General features: G+C 39.1%; 1 long non-coding RNA gene across 2 annotated transcripts in view; it reads right to left on the bottom strand.

Annotated features, from left to right (window-relative positions):
• Nucleotides 1-4,125: 4,125 nt before the first annotated feature.
• The window catches only part of LOC132393692 (uncharacterized), a 123,364-nt gene continuing 117,515 nt past the window's right edge, over nucleotides 4,126-9,974 (bottom strand). For both annotated transcript variants that reach the window (XR_009512040.1, XR_009512039.1), the window contains one exon: nucleotides 4,126-4,823. This is a non-coding gene — a long non-coding RNA (uncharacterized LOC132393692). The remainder of the gene's footprint in view (nucleotides 4,824-9,974) is intronic.

Here is a 9,974-nt window from a genome sequence, read left to right as displayed (position 1 = left end):
TAGAGGGCAACATCCAGCATCATAAATACACACCATCAGGGCCATGCCATTTTCTCACAGATATCAAGCAGGAGGTACAGAAGCCACCAGGTTCAACACAGCTACTTCACTACAACTATTTGTTTCTCGAACCAGCTGACATAACTTTAATCACTATATTTTAGCTCCTGAAGGAGCTCGGCCCAAAACAGCGACTGTTTATTCATTTCCATAGACCCTGGCTGATCTGCTGAGTTCCTCCAGCATTTTGTGTGTTGCTATGATCACTTCGATCACTTTCTATTACAGTGGATATTTTTGGTTCAATTGTACTCGTTCTTGCAAAAACTGTGTATAACTTATGTTTAAGTTACGGTCTTTATGCAAATGCAACTTATACAATGCTATGTACCTGTGATGCTGCTGCTGTTCAGTTTGTACCTTGCACATACGTGTACCTGTGCATATGACAAATTAACTAGACGTTGATTTTGACTTGCCAGAAGCCTTCTGTCCCTGAGGAATAACCTCAGGAAAAAAAGATACTGACCTGATACTTTAAGCTTTTATTTTAAAATAATATCTTTGAGTGACTGTGACTTAAATAAACAAGACATATCCCCATTCATTAAACTCAGTGACTATCTTTCCACTTTCTTAGTGCAAGATATTGAGCAAGTGTCAGTTCATGCGAAACTAATTAAAGGAGGTCGTTGTAAACAACCAGGTTATTCTGTTTGAATGCTGAAGTAACAGGCCCTTCTTAACCAATGAGCCTGCACCGTCCCATTACACCCATGTGACCAATTAACCTACTGAACTGTACATGAGGAAACTGGAGCATCTGAAGGAAGCCCACCCGGAGATGGGGAGAAGGCACAAACTCAGTCATTGGTGGAATTGAACCTGAGTCTTTGGTGCAGTCATAGCATTATGCTAACTGCCAACCATTAGGTTACCGTAATAGGAAGATGCACCCCGTATCTCAGAAAGGATGCGTTGTCATCGGGGAGTGTCCAGAGGAGGTTCACAAGGATGATTCTAGGAACAAAGAAGTTACTATATGAAGATTGTTTGGCAGCTTTGGGACTGTACTCACTGGAATTTAAAAGAATGCAGGGGATCTCATTGAAACCTACCCAGTATTGAAAGAACTAGATAGGGTGGATGTGTGGAGGATGTTTCCAATGGTGGGGGCATCCAGAACAGAACGGCACAGCCTCAAAATTGAGGGGCGACCTTTCAGAACAGAGGTAAGGAGGAATTTTTTTAGCCTGAGAGTAATGAATCAGTGGAGTGTTCTGCCACAGACTGCAGTAGAGGCCAAGTCCGTGAGTATATTTAAGGTGGAATTTGATCGTTTCCTGATCAGTCAGGGCATCAAAGGATATGGCGAGAAGGCAGGTGTATGGGGTTGAGTAGGATACGGGATCAGCCATGATGGAATTGTGCAGCAGACTCGCTGGGCTGAATGGCCTAATTCTGCTCCTATGTCTTATGCTCTTATGGAAAAAAATATGTTGGGAAGTTCAACTGCTAGATACCCCAGATGACTTAAAACTCTAGCCAATCGGTGGGGGGAGGGAACAGCTGGATAGATTGCCACCTGTTGCACGGCCACCTGCAACACAGGGAGAACAGTCCAGTGTCAGCCAAGTTCACTTCTGCCCATAAGATTTCTGCCTTAATATGGAGATTGTTAGTAATATCAACATTGTCCATAGGTGATTAATACATAGGTCAGCATGACCAATATTTCATCCCATTTCCTCCTGAATAGTTTCTAGGGTTACAAAATAGCTTGCCAATGTCAATTGATAGATTTCTCAAAGAACATAGCCTTTGCAATACTCCCTGTATATTGACCTAATTGGATGTTTAGGCTGTCTCAGTTTACAGAGGCATTTTGACTTCCAGTAGTGCATGGGCTTGGTCCAAATAACAGGTAACAATACCCGAAATTTATCTTAATGCAGGAAAATTGTACACTTCATATTTGTTACACAACTTTTTTATAATAGGCAGAATTTTGTGCAGTATGATATGCAGATCTGAATTTGGATACTTTGGAATTATAAATGTGCAAAATTATTTTTATGTTATTAACTATAGTACAAACATTTCCCCTTAAGAGCATTTTTAAGCAGTAATGGACTGGGTCCATGTTACTAGGTTCAAAGTAGTCGTACGCACAACATACTTTCTATTCTTTAAGTTATGTCTGCACTCTGACTTTTCCATTATCATTATAACTGGTGTAACACCTGGATCGTTGTAGCCATGTTATACATGACCAGACCCGAAGAGTGTAGTTAATTTCTTTTTTGTTCATAGTTGATCTATTGCATTAACTTCTAAGAGGCTTGAAAATAACACAGACATCAATCAGCTATCCTTAGCTGTAAGCACCTCACATGTTAGTAAAGGAATTGCATTAAGTTACTATCAAATTCAGAAGAGGGATTGAAGAATTAGTGGCACTCAGAGATATTTAAAATTATGATTATATCCATTGGCCTTAGTGAAAAGCCTTCCATAGATAAATCATCATGCTAATCACAACTATAAAATATTGAAGTCCATTATAATATATAAATAGTACACAAAGTACTGTGTCATTTTGAAACATAATTCTTGAAAAGGAAGAATCTTTTATCCAAAATTTCATCTAAAGATACTCTTGTCTAGAGCAGTTAATCAACAACACACAATGAGATGTTAATAAAAATCATATGATGTCTAATTTGCTTAATATCCAACTTGAAGGGAAAAAGCAAGTGTAACTAGTTTCAATAATTAATTTATTTTGTTGGGAATTAAAATGCTCTGTTATTTGTTGTTTCCCCTTTCCTCATTGTATGAGTTACAATAATGAGTAGAAATGGAAATTATATCTGGGTAATTCTGCTCTGCTCTGCTCTGTATGAGAAATCTAAAAAGAGTATTTCCTTCTAAGTTTTCAACATTTCCTGTAGAAAACTCCATGGCCTCCCTGTATAATCAATGTGACTTCTCAATAGAAGTTTAAAGCAGATAATTTTGGCCTGAGGATTGCTGTATCTGTCTGTCTGTCTGCTTAGCAGATTGCTTCTTTTTTATCAACTGGAAAAGCAGAAGCTATTTCAAAATCGAGGAGATTGGGTTGTGATTCCCTTTAGCATTTACATGGGGAATTGTACAGATGAACCCACCACATTACTCTTGGCGAATGGCTGGCATTCAAAATACCATGTCTTTATCCATGATGGTGTTACAAGATTTGTATTGTAATGCTTCGAAAATATTTAAAAATAACTCAAATTAAGCCAGGGGACTGCTAATCTACAGTCTATTTTGCAGCAGGAAGATTAAGAGAAGAACTAAAAGAGATGCATGATTTAACTAGGGTAAATAGAGAAAGCAATACACTTTGGTGAATGGGAGGTTGGGCACAGTTTTCAAATCTTAAGCAAAGGCTTATTTTGCACAGAGGTGGTTGTAATCTGTAAATAAAGGTGATCGAAACAGAATCAATTAGAAGTCTAAATAGGAATGTGTTTAGGAGTAAAACAACTTGCAGGGATTTGGGGGAAATGAGCAGGAGAATAGGAGTGACAAATTTCATTACTTGAATCCAGAGTATACATCCAGTGGCTGCTTTTCTAGGTACACCTGTACACTTAATATATGCTCATTGATGCAATTATCTAATCATGTGGCAGCTTCTCAATGCATAGAAGCATGTAGACATGGTCAAGAGGTTCAGTTTGGGGAAGAAATATAATCTAAGTGACCTTTTCCTTGGAATGATCATTGGTGCCAGACAGGGTGATTTGAGTCATCGCTAATCTGGAGACAGCAACTCAAGTAACCACGCATTACAACAGTGGTGTGCAGAGGAGCATTTCTTAGTGCACAGCACATTGAACTTTGCAGTAGGAGGGCTATAGTAGCAGAAGACATCAACATACAAGTGTAATTAATGGGTCAAATGGACTTCTGCACTGTAACAATACCATGTTTTTATGATTAAATACTGAAAGTTACACAACATATTTTGTAGAAGATAGTCAAAGGGAAACAATGTAGATTTATTCAGCTAACTGAAGGATATTCCCTAAGTCTAGACATGCTTTTGACAGAAGATAAATTTAGTTGCACTAGATCTCTCAGAAGCCACCTTCCCTTGTTGCATCAAAATTACCTATACCAGCATTTATTATATCTTTATAAACAGCACACAGATGAAATTTATTTTCAAAAAGTGTTTTATTCAATTTCTTTTTGCTCATTTTACTTAAAAATCCAAAGTACTGGACTATGTGGGATATATATCTGTAAAGCTTTATTCAAAGTCACTGACCTCATTTTTCTCTGTTACAAGCCTATCCATCCTTTTTGCACCTGTGCTGGAAAAGGTCAAAACCATCGAACCAGTTTCACGCAATGTGATTTATTGGAAATATAAATATACTGAAAATAGTACCTGACAGAGGAGATACAAGAGAATTTCATGCATGTTTTAGTATGCAGTGAGAAAACAGACTTGGCTGAGATCTGAAAACTGTGTATACACCCTCACTCAACAAGGCAATAGTACTTTCTGGAGAGAAAATACAATAGGAATTGCATTCATTATAAATCGGATGTGTTTATTTTTCTAGAGATTTCTTTTGGTAGTGGTGACAGCTTCAGGAAGCATGCAATCATACCCTCATAGGGAAACAGATAAGGATTTTTGTTACATAATTTCTTTACATTTTATTCTTCCTTTGAGCCATGGGATGTTTTGTTATTAAGTGCAAGTGTGTGTCTTCCTTTAGTTGAGCTATTTCCCTTCCATCAATTCTTTGATATTCTTTGTGCTGAAAAAAATTGGAGAAATAGGTCCTTAAAATCCTTCAAAACAGATATAAGTTGGATGACACACATAAAAGATTTAGGTTGTACAGCTGGAGTGGGCTAAAGAGTAATTTCCCAGTGTTAGGACCCTCCAAATTACTACTAGTATTAACATCTACCTGACTATGTGAAGACTGGTCTGATAAATCTTATGAACAACCAAACATATGAATTTGGAGCAGGAGTGGGCTCTATATTCCAACCTGTTCTTGGTAAGCCTTCGTTGTTGAAAAATATTCAAACAGTCTGCCTCCACTGCCCTTGAGGAACAGAGTATCAGTGATTCACAGTCCTCTGAGAGAAAAAATACCCAAACAATGACTGCCAGTTCTAGATGAAATCTTAACACATTCACTGTCAAGATTTGTCAGGACCTTGTATTTTTCATGTTGCCTCTCACTCTTTAAACTCAGCAGAATCAAGCCCAGTCAATTCCAATCTTTCTTTATCAGACAACCCAATCATCTCTTGTCTCCTCTCTGAACTGCTTCCTCAAAGAAAGAGACAGATTTATAAACAACCCTCCAAATCTTATGTACAGAAGAAAGATAATCAAATTTAATTACTTCCTCCTCTTCAGCCATCAATTAGTAAAGTTATAAAATGGACTACCAATATTTCACCACAACCAATAGACTGCTCACCTCTGCTTAGTTCAGATTCCATCAGGACTACTTTGCTCTGGACATCAAAAGAGGCAACTTCCATGACTGAGAAGGTTGAATGTTGGAGATGAATTGGGAGTGAGAGACCTTGACATTAAGGCCACATTTTATAGAAAGAAGCACAAACCAAACCTAATAAGTTTTCTCATACGTAACATTGATGAGAATCAGGACTGGTGGTGTTTGAGACAGAGTCATATCTACCACACAGGCCAACAGCTGTAGTTGTTGGAACCCAATCACAGCAGCCCCAGACCATTGTTGCAAAAGTATTCCAATCCTAACCATCTTTGGATGCTGCATGGAAAGCCTTCCTTCAAAAGTCAAGAAATTTCCTCGTGGTTACACAGTGTTCACTCACACTTGCAACTCCAAGGATAGTAAAACTCAATTTGACTACAAGAATCAAGACCTGGCCAAGCTTAAGGAAATTTACACCCAAGCTACAGTACTTTCAAACAGTGACAATCTCCAACATGAGAAAATCTGACCCCCTCTCCATAATATTCAATGACATTTTTAATATCATATCCCATATTACCAATGACCCTGGTTACTATTGACCAGAAACTTATTTGAACCAGACAAATACATGCCACAGCTTTCATGAGCAAGTCTATGAGTCCTTGATCTGAAGTAATTTCCTACAACCCATACCTTTCCAAGTATTTAAAGCAATGTAGGGTACATGATATCTAGGCAAATTTAGTCTCAAACCATTAAGGATACACCTCCTACAAGCATCTTTCTGTACACCTTTAATGATAAATACCACGGTGAAGTTAAGAGAAAGTTCTTCAATGGAATGTAAAGTTTACTATGGTTGGAACTGGTTACATAGAAGATAAGACCATAAGATATAGGAGCAGAATTTCTTCTACCAAAGTACATGACCATACACTTCCCAACACTGTATTCCATCTTCCATTTCCTTGACCATTTTCCTAATCTGTTCTTCTGTAGCCTCAAAACTACCTGCTCTTCCATATATCTTCATATCATCTGCAAGATTTGCAGCAAACTCATCAATTCTATCATCCAACTCATTGACATATAACATTAAAAGAATTGGTCTCAACACAAACATCTGTGGAACACTATTAGTCACTGACAGACAACCAGAAATGGCTCCCTTTATTCCCACTCTTTGCCTCCTGCCAATCAGCCACTGCTTTACCCATACTAAATTTTTTCTTGTAATACCATATGCTCATAGCTTGTTAAGCAGCCTCGTGTGTGGCACCTTGTCTAAGGCCTTCTGAAAATCTAAGTACACAACATAAACAGATTCTCCTTTGTCTATCCTGTTTGCTATTTAGAACATAGAACAAAGAAATCTACAGCATATTACAGGCCCTTGGCCCACAATGTTGTGCCAACCATGCAACCTGCTCCAGAAACTGCCTAAAATTTCCCTAGCGCATAGCCTTTTATTTTTCTAAAGCACAACCTGCCCTTGCCAAAGCCATGCTGACTATCCCCAATCAGATTATGTTTCTCCAAATGTTCATAAGTCCTGCCTCTCAGGATCTTCTCCAACAACTTGCCCACCACTGAAGTCAGACTCACTGGTCTATAATTTCCTGGGTTATAACTACTCCCTGTCTTGAACAAGGGAACATTTGGAACCCTCCAATCCTCTGGTACTTCTGCCATCTCTATTGATGATGCAAAGATCATCGCAAGAGGCTCAGCAATCTCCTCCCTCACTTCCCACAGTAGCCTGGGGTACACCCCATCTGGTCCCAGTGACTTATCTAACTTAATGCTTTTCAAAAGCTCCATCATATCCTCTTTCTTATTGTCTATATGCTCAAGGGTTTCAATCCACTGTGAGTCATCCCCACAGCTGCCAAAGTCTTTTTCCCAGTGAATACTGAAGCAAAGCTACCTCCTCTGATTCCATGCACACGTTTCCACTATCGCATCTGATTGGTCCTATTCTCACACACCTCATCCTCTCGCTCTTCACATACTTGTAGAATGCCTTGGAGTTCTTCAAAGAATTCCAACAGATTTGTCAGGCAAGATTTTCCCTTGAGGAAACCATGCTGACTGTGGCCTACTTTATTATGTGCCTCCAAGTTCCCTGAGACCTCACCCTAAATAATCAACTCCAACATCTTCCAAACCACTGAGGTCAAACTAACTGACCTATAGTTTGCTGCCTTCTGCCTCTCCCCCTTCTTGAAGAATGGAGTGACATTTCCAAATTTTCAGTCTTCTGGAATAGTTCCAGACTCTAGTGATTCTTGAAAGATCATTACTAATGGCACCACAATCTCTTCAGCCACCTCTTTCAGAACTCTGGAGTGTATGCCATCTGGTCCAGGTGAGTTATCTACCTTTAGATCTTTCAGTTTCCCAAGAGCTTTCGCTCTAGTAATGGCAACTTTACACACATCCTGACCCCTGACATCTGGAACTTTGAGCATACTGCTAATGTTTTCCACAGTGAAGATTGTTTCAAAATACTCATTCAATTCATCTGCCGTTTTCTTGTTCCCCATTACTACCTCTTCAGTATTGTTTTCCACCAATATTGACTCTCACCTCTTTTTTACACTTTATATATCTGAAGAAGCTTTCAGTATTGAGCAACACACACAAAATTCTGGAGGAAGTCAGCAGGCCAGGCAGCATCTATGTAAAAAAATAGCTGTTGATGTTTCAGGCTGAAACTCTTCAGCAGGATTTTTGGCATACTCATTAATATAATTGGCCAGCTTACTTTTGTGTTCCATCTTTACCTTCTTAGTGACTTTTTTAGTTGCCTTCTATTGGTTTTTAAAAGGGTCCTAATCTTCTAACTTCCCACAAAATTTTGCTTTATTATATACTCTCTCTTTGGCTTTTACATTGGCTTTGACTTCACTGTTAGTCATGGTTGTGTCATCATTACTTTAGAAAACTTCTTCCACTTTGAGATGTATATATCCTGTACCTTTCGAATTGTTTCCAGAATTCCAGCCATTGCTGCTCCTGCCTTCATCCCTGCCCGTGTTCTTTTCCAATCAGTTGTAGCCAACTCCTCTCTCATGACTCTAATTCCCTTTATGCCATTGAAATACTGATACACCTGACTTTAGCTTCTCCTTCTCAAATTTCATGGTGAAATTTCATATTATGATCACTTTCCCCAGAAGTTTCTTTTATCTTAAGCTCTCTAATCAATTCTGGTTCACTGCACAACACTCAATCCAGAATAGCTGGTCTCCTAGTAGGTTCAATCAAAAGCTGCTCTAAAAATCAATCTCGTAAGTACTCTAGAAATTCTTCCTCCTGGAATCCAGCACCAACTTGATTTTCCCATTTTACCTTCATATTGAAGTCCCCCATGACTTCTGTAATATTGCCCTTTCGGCATTCATTATTCATCTCATGTTGTGATTTTGAGGCCACATCATTATTACTGTTCGGGGATCTGTATGCAATTCCAATCAGAGTTTTTTTTACCCTTGCAGTTCTTTAACTCTATCCACAATGATTCAACACCATCCAACCCTATGCCACCTCTTTCTAATGATTTGATTTCATCTTTTTACCAACAGAGCAATGCCGCACCCTCTGCCCTCCTGCCTGACCTTTCGATAGAATGTGTATCCTTGAACATTAAGCTATAATCTTCTTTCAGGCATGATTCATTGATGTCTATAACATCATAGCTGCCAACCTGCAACTGAGCTACAAGTTCATCTACCTTATTCCATATACTGCACACATTCAACTATAACACCTTCGCTCTTGTATACACCCTTTCTGATTTTGTCCATCTTTTACATAGCAACTCATTCTGTTGACTGAAATTTTGCCCTATCAATAGTCTCGGCTCACTACACATTGCCTCCATTCGTAAACTAAGTACTTCATCTTCAGCACTATTATCCACCTTTCCTTCGATAGTTCTTGCATTGAAATATATGCAGCTCAGGACTCTAGTTGAACCATGCTCAAACTTTTGATTCCTAACGTTGTCTGAGGTCTTACCAACATCTGCCTCCACAACCTCTCCACTGACTGTTCCGCACTCTGGTACCTATATTCCTGTGACTCTAGTTTAAATCCCACCGTGCAGCATTAACAAAGCTTACCGCTAGGTTATTAGTTCCCCTTCAGTCACATGCAAGTCATCCCTTCTGTACAGGCCCCGCCTTCCCTGGAAGAGAGTCCAATGATCCAAACATATTATGCCCTATATCCTACACCAACTCCTGAGCCATGTGTTAAACTGTACAATCTTCCTACTCCTAGCCATACTAGCATGTGGCACGAGTAGCAACCCTGGATCATAACCCTGGAGGTCCTGCCCTTTAACTTTGCACCTAACTCCCTGAACTTCCTAAGCAGAATTTTGTCACTCGTCCTACCCATGTTTATCCAGCCTCTCATGATAGCACATCACTCTAAACCAGGCAGCATCCTGGTAAACCTCTTCAGCATCCTCTCTAA

Source organism: Hypanus sabinus, chromosome 5 (assembly GCF_030144855.1).
Source record: "Hypanus sabinus isolate sHypSab1 chromosome 5, sHypSab1.hap1, whole genome shotgun sequence".
Classification (NCBI taxonomy): Eukaryota; Metazoa; Chordata; class Chondrichthyes; order Myliobatiformes; family Dasyatidae; genus Hypanus; species Hypanus sabinus.
The sequence above is the reverse complement of the archived record's forward strand: the minus strand, read 5'-3'. Positions and strand labels throughout refer to the sequence as shown.